This window comes from Papio anubis, chromosome 12, assembly GCF_008728515.1.
Source record: "Papio anubis isolate 15944 chromosome 12, Panubis1.0, whole genome shotgun sequence".
NCBI lineage: Eukaryota > Metazoa > Chordata > Mammalia > Primates > Cercopithecidae > Papio > Papio anubis.
The window spans coordinates 50424760-50435714 of NC_044987.1; the positions used below are offsets into that span (position 1 = coordinate 50424760).

Here is a 10955-nt window from a genome sequence, read left to right on the forward strand (position 1 = left end):
AAGCAAATTAGGTACCATCTGCTTCCCAAGACTTTGGGAGTGGAGACCTGCTGCTTAGAAACCTTGTTTGAATTAGTATTACAACAAGCCAGTGGCCTGTGGTTTGATTAATTACTCGTGACTTGTTACATAAAAGTACTCTTTCCTTAGTGTATTCTTTGGATAATTAGATGTCATGTATTTGTTATTTTAGAGTCAACTTCATTTTCTTTCTGTAAGTAGCAAATTTAATATTGTTCACTTCAGTTGATCATTTATTGAGCACCTACCATATGCTAAGCACTGTTCAAGGCACTTTGAATTGTTGGGTAGAAAAAGTAGAACCAAACTTCTACTTTCTCTTCCCTACAATCCAAAATGTTATAAACACTGACTCGTTTCTTTGTCGGTAAAGAGCATGTCTTCTTGTTCTTACATTGAACACCTAGTATAGGACCTCACCCATAGAAAAATCTTTGTTTAGAGTAAAGTGAATGATCTCTTCTTTCATCTGCTTTCATGAAGGTGACTCTCAGCAGCCTTGAACCACAGAAAGGGAAATTATATTTCTGTTTAGGATGGCAAAAATTAAAAATGGATTTTTGACTTGGTACATATTCTCTTTTGTTTTGGGCTCCCATAGTGATTTGCAACTCTCCAGTAGCAACATCACTTTTCTTCCATTTATGGCTACGTAGTCCTTCATGTCAGGGACCATGTCCGATTTCTCTCTTTCCTTACTATGACAGACACAATACTCTGCACATAGGTACTTACTCAATATTTGTTGAATTGAATTAATCATAGGCTGCCTCATTTCCCTCTCAGAAGGTAGAGACCACATCTTGGTCTTTTCTATTTCTATCGTATCTATAGTATATTATGATGTATATTTTGTACTTAATATATGATCAGTAAATGCTTATGGACTTCAAATCTCCTCATTCCCGTGGTTGGATTTTTTTGTACTACCATTTTGCTTTTTCATATCAAGATGCCCAAAACTGTGACTCAAGGAATGAGTGCCTTTGCTGACTGACTGACTGACTGGCTTATCTAATGAGTAAATAATAATAATCAAGTACATATATAAAGTGCATTCTCGTATAGCCACCAAATGTCCCCCTCTCACATGCCACGTTAGGAAACAGGGTCCAGAAAAGAAAGAGCTTGTCTAAGGTCACGTTAAGAGATTGTGCCAAAGCTAGGACTAGAATCCAGATTTCATGACCTCCAGCCCAGATTTTCTCCTTCCTAATATTAGTTCTCCCTCCTTTTCTTTACATCCCCACTGCTGCCATCTAAGATCAGGCCCTATCCCTCCTACCTGGACTGCTGCCATTGCCTCCTAACTGTTCTCTATGCTCCCAGCCTCAACACCTCCAGTCCATCCTCCACATGGTTGCCAAGGTGATCTTCTAAAGTGCAAATCAGATCATGTTCACTCTGCTGTTTAAAGTCTTACAGAGGCTCCCATGGCCTATGGGATGGAGTCCCCTGAACCACATGACAGAGAATGATCCACCCCCTGACTCCCAGGCCTGTCTCTTATTTCTCTCCTCAGAGTCTGTTTTCCAGCTGGGTTCAAATGTCTACAGTGACCATAACCTTCAGGTTGTTTCACACCACAGTGGAGCCTGTCCCCATTCCTCGTGTGCTCTCTGCCCGGACCATCAACCTCTTCTCCTTGGTTAATAGCTTCTTAGGTCTTATAAGTAGACAGATAGGGGATTATTATTATTATTATTTTTTTTTGAGACGGAGTCTCACTCTGTCACCCAGGCTGGAGTGCAATGGCATCATCTCGGCTCACTGCAACCTCCACCTCCAAGGTTTAAGTGATTCTCCTGCCTCAGCCTCTCAAGTAGCTGGAATTACAGGCACCCACCACCATGCCCAGCTAATTTTGGTATTTTTAGTAGAGACGGGGTTTCAACATCTTAGTCAGACAGGTCTCGAACTCCTGATCTCAGGTGATCCACCCACCTCGGCATCCCAAAGTGCTGAGATTAGAGGCGTGAGCCACTGCAGCTGGGACTCTTTTACTGAATCACAAACTCTATCCTCTTTCCCTCCCCACACATACCTTCTCCCTCATTAGAGGTGATTGCTAAGCATCTCATATATTTTCTACTGTCTTAATAGTGGTAACACGTCTTTCGCTTTCACTTAGTTTGTGAATCCTCGGAGTTCTGTGAACATCTTAAGGGCAGGGGCTGGGCTAGTCATGTTTGTATTCCCAGAACCTGGCACTAGGTCAGGCATATAATAGATGCTCCATTACACTGCTGCTGACTCTCTGGAATAAATATAGCTTCCATAACCCTTCACAGTGAATTAACTCAACTTATGGTTTTCTTTAAATACATTCTCTTTCCTTTAGGTCTTACATAATTCAACTATCATTCCATGTGAGGCTTAATTTAAAGAAAACCAGCACTTGAAAATGCCTTACTTTTATAGGTGGTGAACAAATATTTCATAGCAACCATGGGATAATGTATCAGCATATTGTTAATGCAAAGTAGACAGGGACCACTGAATGTGTTTCTGCAGCTCTTTGCCACTGCCTCCCCACTGCTTCTCTCTTTAGCCCCCAGTTTACTGAAAGAAGTCAGTGTGGTTACCTATTTGGTGAAGAGAACTTGTGCCACATTCTGATCTTTCATCATGGAGTAGATTTTCAGCTACATTTCCAGCTCAGTTGTTAAACCCATTCCTGCCTGATTTGCCAGTTGCGGAAGTGTTCATTTGTTTATTTATTTATGATGCGAGTCCCTTGGGTTCAAAAATCTCTTCAAAATGCTACTGCTCCATCTGGTTTAAATAGAGCATACTAAGAAGAAATGAGAGAAACAATGGGACCGTGAGGTTGAAGGAAAAAAGGAACAGTCTGGCAAACAGGAAGCAGAAGGAAATTAAGATTCTTTTTTCTTTCTTTATGACTTTGTGCTGGGGGGAGGGAAGCTATTTTCAGCAAGAAGACATGGTTGCTATCTGGAAGTTCACATTTCTATCTGCAATGATCTGATATTCAAAATCTGTGAGGTCTGAGTCCATGAATGACTATGAATCATGTTCAGGCAGGCTAGTCTCCAGGGCCTGGGACAATGGCCTTTGTTCTTCCCTTTTCTTATCTGTTTCATTATTCTCTTGGGCATTTAATATGCTGAACACAGGCAGCCTTGTAGGATGTTCTTTCTATTCAAGGGTAGACATTTTGGCTTTGGACATTCTAGATTCTCCAGCAGAAGAGCCATTTACCTTGCTAATGCTTTTCGTTTGTTTGAAGTCCTTGAAGGGCATGGTGGTGAGAAATGTAGTCTTTTGGCATCCCTCAATTCCTAGAGTCCCAGCTCTGTTGTTTACTACCTGTGTCATCCTGGGGACACTGCTTTGCTTAACCTCTGAGCCTCGGTTTCAATAGCTCTTAAGTGGGGCCAATAATAATACTTATGTATTAAACTTGTCAAGAAGATTAAACAAGCTATGTAAGAAGGTTTCACAGTAAACACTCAGGAATCAATAGCTATTTTTATAAGATCTGCCTGTACTTCACTTTACATGCCCATTGGGTTTTACAGCACTCCTCTGTGAGAAAGATACAGAAGGCGTTTATGGCCCAATTTGACACAATTGCACAAGGAAGGGGCTCACAAACCCGAGAAACCCTGCTCCCAGTGATTGGTCCCTTTCCGATCTGTCACCTTTGGCTTGTGGTTACATATCCTCTGTTCACCTTTTCTAAAGAATGACTCAGAGCTTTTCCTTCTGACAGCAAACCCTCTGAAAGAGAGACAATAGCAATCAAATACTTTGGCATTATTCACCCGGAGAGCTAAAAGCTGTCTCTGCCTTCCACATTTAGAGTATAGGATACTGCTTTAAAAAGCACTAAGCAAGGACAAAATAATGTGATTGGGTCACATCTTTAATTTGTATTACTTTCCCTTTTATCAAAAGAGAAGAGGACAGGGTACGGTGTCCTCCACAAAGGAGGGCAGGAGTGAAGGGTGGAGCAGCAGGCACAGGGCTGCCTTCGCCGTTTCCACACCCTACTACTGTGCACGGTTTGATTGCATGTTACCTGCTGTTCATTTGGCCCTTCCTGAAGGGACTGGAGGGCAAAACAAGGACTCTGCTTCCCCAAAGTTGGGGAAGGTAATTAGAAGCTGCATACTACACTCAAACTGTCCAGTGACTATTCAACAGTACTAAAATAATGCTCAAATTCACCAGACAACTTTTCCTGTGTGCACTCATGCCCCCAGACCCAGCATGGTCAGCCAATCTACAGTGAATTTATTTCAGGCATATGACAAGGGCTGACACTTCTCCTCAATTTGGTACTGTAAAAACTAACAATTACATGTTAATTATAATAATACCAGTACCTGTTATAATCAAAACTCAAAGTAAATAAAGGTTTAAACAATTAGAAGCGTATTTACTTTCTCAGAAAGCTTTAAGCTGGTCTTCTTGGCTAATGGGCAATTCTCCCCTGGTCAGTGATTCAGGAACTTTAGCTTTTCCACACTATGGCTCCTTCATCTTCAACATGTAACTCTGAAGCCAAATGATTCATTGCATCAAGCTAGTAGAAGGGAAACAACATGAAGGCTTGTGAGAGGAATATTTTTATGGGCCAGGCTTGTTCCCTTACGTTGGCCAGAACTCACATTCCCTTGGCCCGGACTCAGACACATGGCCACACCTAATTTTTAGGGTAGAGTCTAGTTTTGTGCTCTGGGAGAAGAGGAAATGAGTTTAGCTTACCAGATAGTCTCTGCCTCAAAACAATAATGACAAAAATTAACATTTATAAAGCATTTATTTTGTGCCAGGCACTGTGCTAAGCCCTTTACCTACATCATTTTAAAATTTATATACCATATTATTCACTTGTTTAAAGTATACAATTCAGTGGGTTTTAGTATATTCACAGAGTTGTGCAACCATCACCACAATCAATTTTAGAGCATTTTCATCATCTCCAAAAGAAACCCCATAACTATTAGCAACTCCTCATTTCCTCCCACCCCCTACCTCCAGCCCTAGGCACCATCAATCTATTTTCCATTCATATGGATTTGCCTATTCTAGGCATTTCATATAAACAGAAGACCTACATTCTTTTATATAACCTTTACCATGATCCTAAAAGTTAGGCATGTTATTACTTCCATTTTACAGATAAATTTACAGAGAATCAAGCTGTTTAAATGATTTGCCAATAACTTTAAGCCCTGCTCATCATTGAACTCCATTGTGCTATACTGCATCCCAATTATAAAGAATAATCATGCCATGATTTGTGGCAGGGAAGGCGTGTTTGTTTGCTTATCTTTTAATGACTATTATGGCAACAAACTGACGTCTTTATAACAGGCTCCTTTACTGAAATGACAGGTACTCAGGTGTCAGAAAGCTTCAGGTTTGAAGCTCAGATCTACCACTTACTGGATATATACAAAATATATACTGCTTAGTTCCTCTTGAGTCCCAGCATCTTTAATCTATGAAATGGGAATAACAAATTCCTGTTTGCTGGGAGGAGTCAAAAGGAGATTAACATATATGAAAGCTCTTCTCACAACTTTACATAGTCCATGTCCTGCCTGTGTAGTTGTCTTTGCTTAGAAGTGAAGTTATAGCTATAATTGGGCAGCCACAGAAATTATGTTCACATGTCTGGGTCTTCTGGATACCATCCAGGAAAAAATTATTGTAACTTGCACTTTTCGGTATCCACATTACAACCCAGGAGTGGCCAAGACCCTGGGAGAATCTGCTACAATGAGAACGAGAATAAAGGGAACATATTCTCCAGGACAGAAAAGCATATGCAGAGTATCTTCTATCGGCTTCTGATCTCCACTGGGCAGAGCAACTTGTTACAGGCACCTAGAAAGAACCAGCTGAGCCAGTGTAAGTTTGAAGTTCCTTGGGAAAGAAGATAAGCTGGCTGAGTTTCTGTAGGCAAAGAGCCAGTAATGAGGTTTCCAGCATTCCATCACATGTCCTTTTCATCACTTTCAGCTCAGCCAGAGACAGCAGAGCCTCATACGTAGGGGCCAAGTGTGTACTTGAGAGACCTGAAGAGGTAGAATGAAAAGTATTGTGAATGAATGAATTGTACTTTTGTTCCATTGACCTGTTCCCCACCCTACCCTGTCCTTAGCAATAAATATATTAAAAGCTACATAGGAGAGTACAGAGAAGACAGTGGAGCCAGAGGGGAAGTTATATTACATGTGACTAGTTAAGGTACATAGCCAGAAAAGACCATAAGAGAAAACAGTCCTGAACTCTAGGTGAAATCAAGTGCATATTTCAGCCTTAAAAAATTATCCTAAAAACCTCTGATTCTGCCATTTCCTAAGTGCATGGACAAGTGACAACCTCTCTGAACCTACATTTCCAGATAGGATTGTTACTGGAACCATAACTTATAGCCACGCAAGCTGCAACGTGCACATGTCCAGTAGACTCCAATTATGTACACAAGGGGCCAGCAAACTTGTTTTGTCAGGGGCCAGATACCAAGCATTTTATATTTTATAGGTCATACAATCTTTACTGAAATAGTCAACTCTGCCATTGTAGTGCAAAAGCAGCCATAGACAATACATAAATACATAAATGGATGTGGCTCTGATTCAATAAAACTATTTATGGTCATGAAATTCATGAAATTTGAATTTCATGTGATTTTCATATAAAAGTTTCTTTTCCGATTTTTCTTTCAACAAACTGAAAATGTGAAAAGCATTTTTAGCTTATAGACTATATAAAAATGGACGGTGGAACAGATTTGCCCACAGGCCATGGTTTGCAGACACCCCCCATCCCCACCCACAGCATGGACCAAAATGTTTGATACCCTCTACAGAGGTGCAGTATGGCGTCCAGATTATTGTAAAGAGCAAATAAGTACTTGTAAAGGCATTAATGTAGTGCCTGCCCCTTATAAGTGTTCAGCAAATGGTTATTATTACAATTAGCTCTTTCAAAAATAATGAATATTAACTCTGTATTTGCCACTGACCTTTGTGGGGGAAAGCCATTATGTTTTGGTTGTTTAACATTTCTACTACATTAAACTTGTACTGTAATTAAAATATATATTAAAAATAAAAACTAAAAAACTGGTTTGGACGGATAGTGGCACTAGTAGGCCACAGAGTTTTTTGGGTTTTTTCTAATGTCCTGGTGTTGCTTCTTCAATTCCTAGATATTTCTTTAGTACTTGGTCTGTGCTTCTGGGTGCTCCATAAATGAATGACACTAAGTCTTTTCTCTCTAGGAGATCTTGGTATTCTTCAAAGTGATTATACGTACCCCAGTGGTAGCCAAAACCTTCTCTTTTTATTAATTTTTCATCACAGCCTTTAAATTTCTGTTTTGTTATATGTTTTATAGTGTGCCACACTGTGCCACAGTAATATGGTTACACAATAATTTATAAATATGTAAATATTAAGATAATGGGTGAGTACGCAAAATGATTTTAAACGATGGTGTCAGCAAGCAAAGTTTTGAAACCACTGGTTTAGGAAGTAAACAGATAAATATATCCCAATGGGAAACCAGAGTTGGCATGAGTGATGAAGGCTCTTATTTACAATGACACAAGTGTTTTCAGGACATGAACTGACATTTAGTCTGGTGTCTTATTTTGACATTTAATGTAAGTACATTGTGTGAGAAACAAGATAGTTTACATTTTTTTTATTTCATAAGAACACAACAGCTGTATGAACCAGATAATATTATCCTCATTTTATAGATGAGGAACCAAGGTTTAATTCAGAGAAGTTAAGCAACTTGTAAAGGTCAGCTTGAATGAATCAGGACAGTCTAACTATACAGCATGACATTTTCCACTTTAGCCTTCATCGCATTGAAGAAGTTCATTAAAAAAAAAAATGATTAGTCTCTGGTATTCCTACTCTCAAGTTAGTCTTTTTTCCATCACATGTACTTATGTTATTAAGTGCTAAATGGATAAAATTTCACTCCTCCAGAGTTCCGTGGTTAACCCCCTACCATCTCTTTGCATATGCTTCTTACTCTGATTGGAGCACTTGTTGTTTGGATATCTCGGTATCTCCTACTCATCCATTAAGACCCAGCTTAAGGCTCATCCCCTCCTTCCAGAAGCCTTCATGACCTCAGTCCCCAGACTGAGTTATTAGATGCCATTCCTCTCAGCCTCTATAGCACCTTAATGAAAGTCCTTATAAAAATATACTATGCAGAGCTTTGGGGTCGTCCCTGGTCGTGTCTTGGTTCCTGAACCTCACGACCCAGCGACGGCGACGTCTCTTTTGACTAAAAGACAGTGTCCAGTGCTCCAGCCTAGAGGTCTAAGGGGACTGTCACCCACGCCGCCACCATGCCCAACTTCTCTGGCAATTGGAAAATCATTCGATCAGAAAACTTCAAGGATTTGCTCAAAGTGCTGGGGGTGAATGTGATGCTGAGGAAGACTGCTGTGGCTGCAGTGTCCAAGCCAGTAGTGGAGATCAAACAGGAGGGAGACACTTTCTACATCAAAACCTCCACCACCGTGTGCACCACAGAGATTAACTTCAAGGTTGGGGAGGAGTTAGAGGAGCAGACTATGGATGGGAGGCCCTGTAAGAGCCTGGTGAAAAGGGAGAGTGAGAATAAAATATTCTGTGAGCAGAAGCTCCTGAAGGGAGAGGGCCCCAAGACCTCATGGACCAGAGAACTGACCAATGATAGGGAGCTGATCCTGACCATGAGGGCAGATGATGTTGTGTGCACCAGGGTCTACGTCCGAGAGTGAGTGGGTATGGGTAGAACAGCGTCCGGAGCCCACCACTGGCCAGGCTCACTGCCCTGCTTCACTGCCCACTCCCTCCCACTCCCTTCTAGAATCGTGCTCCCCTTACCCCAGTCACTTCTAGGGGTCACTGGGATGCCTCTTACAGGGTCTTGCTTTCTTTGACCTCTTCTCTCCTCCCACACACCAACAAAGAGGAATGGCTTGCAAGAGCCCAGATCACCCATTCCGGTTCACTCCCTGCCTCCCCAAGTCAGCAGTCCTAGCCCCAAACTGGGCCAAAGCAGGGTCTCTCTAAAGGGGACCTGAGGGCCTGAGCAGGAAAGACTGGCCCTCTGGCTTCTACACTTTGTCCCTGTAGCCTATACAGTTTAGAATATTTATTTGTTAATTTTATTAAAATGTTTTTAAAAATATATGCTATGCAACTGTGTAGTTAGCTATTATCTATTAAATTTATTACTCCCTGGACTGAGAGCCTAAGGAGAGGGAGAATATGACCTTGATTACATTGTTCTTCTGGCATACATATAATGTAGGCATACATTCAATAATGTAGTGCCTGGGACATCGTAGGCCCTCCATATGTACTCACAGACTGAGGGAATCTCTTCTTTACTGATTTGAAGTCTGAGATAACTTTGGCAAAGGGATAGATTGAAATGGTCTTAACTAAGGTTTCTCAGGATAAGACTAATTGGTGGTCCCCAAATTAGATTATAGGGGATCAGATAATGGATACACAAAGAAGGCAAACTCTTATATGTATGAACGCTTTGTCCTTCTGAGTTTTCTCAGAAATTGAAGAAGGTACACACACTCATACCAATCAAATTTATATTAATGATGTATATGACATCAATATATATTAATTTCTATATATACTTATGTTTATATGTATGCACACATACTCTTGAACATGAATTCATAAAAATAGACTGCCACAATTTCTATAAACTGTCATGGATCACTGAATGTTCAACAAGAGGGTGAAGTTTATTAACACTCTCCAGACTGGCCCATCTTACAAAGTCATCCAGTTGCTGTAAATCTCCTTTAGTCCTAAAGTCGTTTCCCTTCTGGATGCATAAATCTACTTCTTTCTTTGAAGGGAACTAGCATTTACTGAAAGCTTTTATGGTGTTCTAGATACTTAACAGAAGTGATCTTATTTAATCCTCAGACATTTGTATAAGCCCACAAATCCTGAACCCAAAAGAAAATGGATCAAGTCAAAAGCAACTCGAGAATTTTACTGAAAACTAGGAAATCTATCCTAAAAAGGAAGGGGACAAGACTAAGGAAATTTCTGAAGTAATGAATATTGTTAAATTCAAACAAATTCGTTGCATGGGATTATATCAGATTAATTTCATGGTAATTAATTGAGATTGTGACCATTAACACGGACACTGTTTATGAGCAGGGACCTCTACAATTGATTGAGAGCAAAGCTTCTTCTCTCTACCAAGTGTGTCACTGTTTGTGAAGAGCTTCCTTTTTTTTTTTTTTTTTTTTTTTGAGACAGGGCCTTGCTCTGTCATCCAGGCAACACAAGTGCAGTGACGTGATCATACCTCGCTGCAGTGTCAGTGTGGCTCTCCTAGGGTCAAGTGATCCTCCTCCCTCAACCTGCTGAGTAGCTGGGACTTCAGATGTATGCCATCATGACCAGCTGATATTTCCTGTTTGTTTGTTTGTTTTAGTATAGATGGGGCCTCACAGAGTTGCCCAGGCTGAGGACTTGTTTCATAAAGGGGACAGCATTGGAACATTTGTTTTCAGACTTTTATGTTTCATAAACCAGAAACATTTCAGAACAAACTTCTATAGGCCACAGAATTGCCACCTTTTTATGTTGTCAATAAAATGCAAGACATTAAAAAACAAAACAAAAATTTATGAAAAAAAATCCAACTACTATTTATTCTCACCACCGTTTCAGAAGTAAAAAGAACAATACCAAAACAATAGGAAGAAAAAATAAATAGCAGGAAGGCAATAATTCTATAATAAAAGAAGGCCATTTTAGCTCGATGAAAACTCACTGCATCCTACTTACTTTTCTCATTCTGCTCTGGACCAACAAGAGCCAGGGACCAGTGTCTAAGAACCACCGCCACTGTGCATAGACTTTGAAGCCATACAGATCTGGGATTAAAGC

General features: G+C 40.4%; 1 protein-coding gene and 1 pseudogene across 22 annotated transcripts in view; both read left to right on the forward strand.

Annotated features, from left to right (window-relative positions):
* The window catches only part of DLG2 (discs large MAGUK scaffold protein 2), a 2166350-nt gene that overhangs the window by 1924190 nt on the left and 231205 nt on the right, over positions 1-10955 (forward strand). The gene's annotated exons all lie outside the window — the stretch shown is intronic.
* LOC108582187 lies at positions 4899-10312 on the forward strand (annotated as a pseudogene). The gene has a single exon (XR_001895392.3). The product of XR_001895392.3 is annotated as a cellular retinoic acid-binding protein 2 pseudogene (transcript).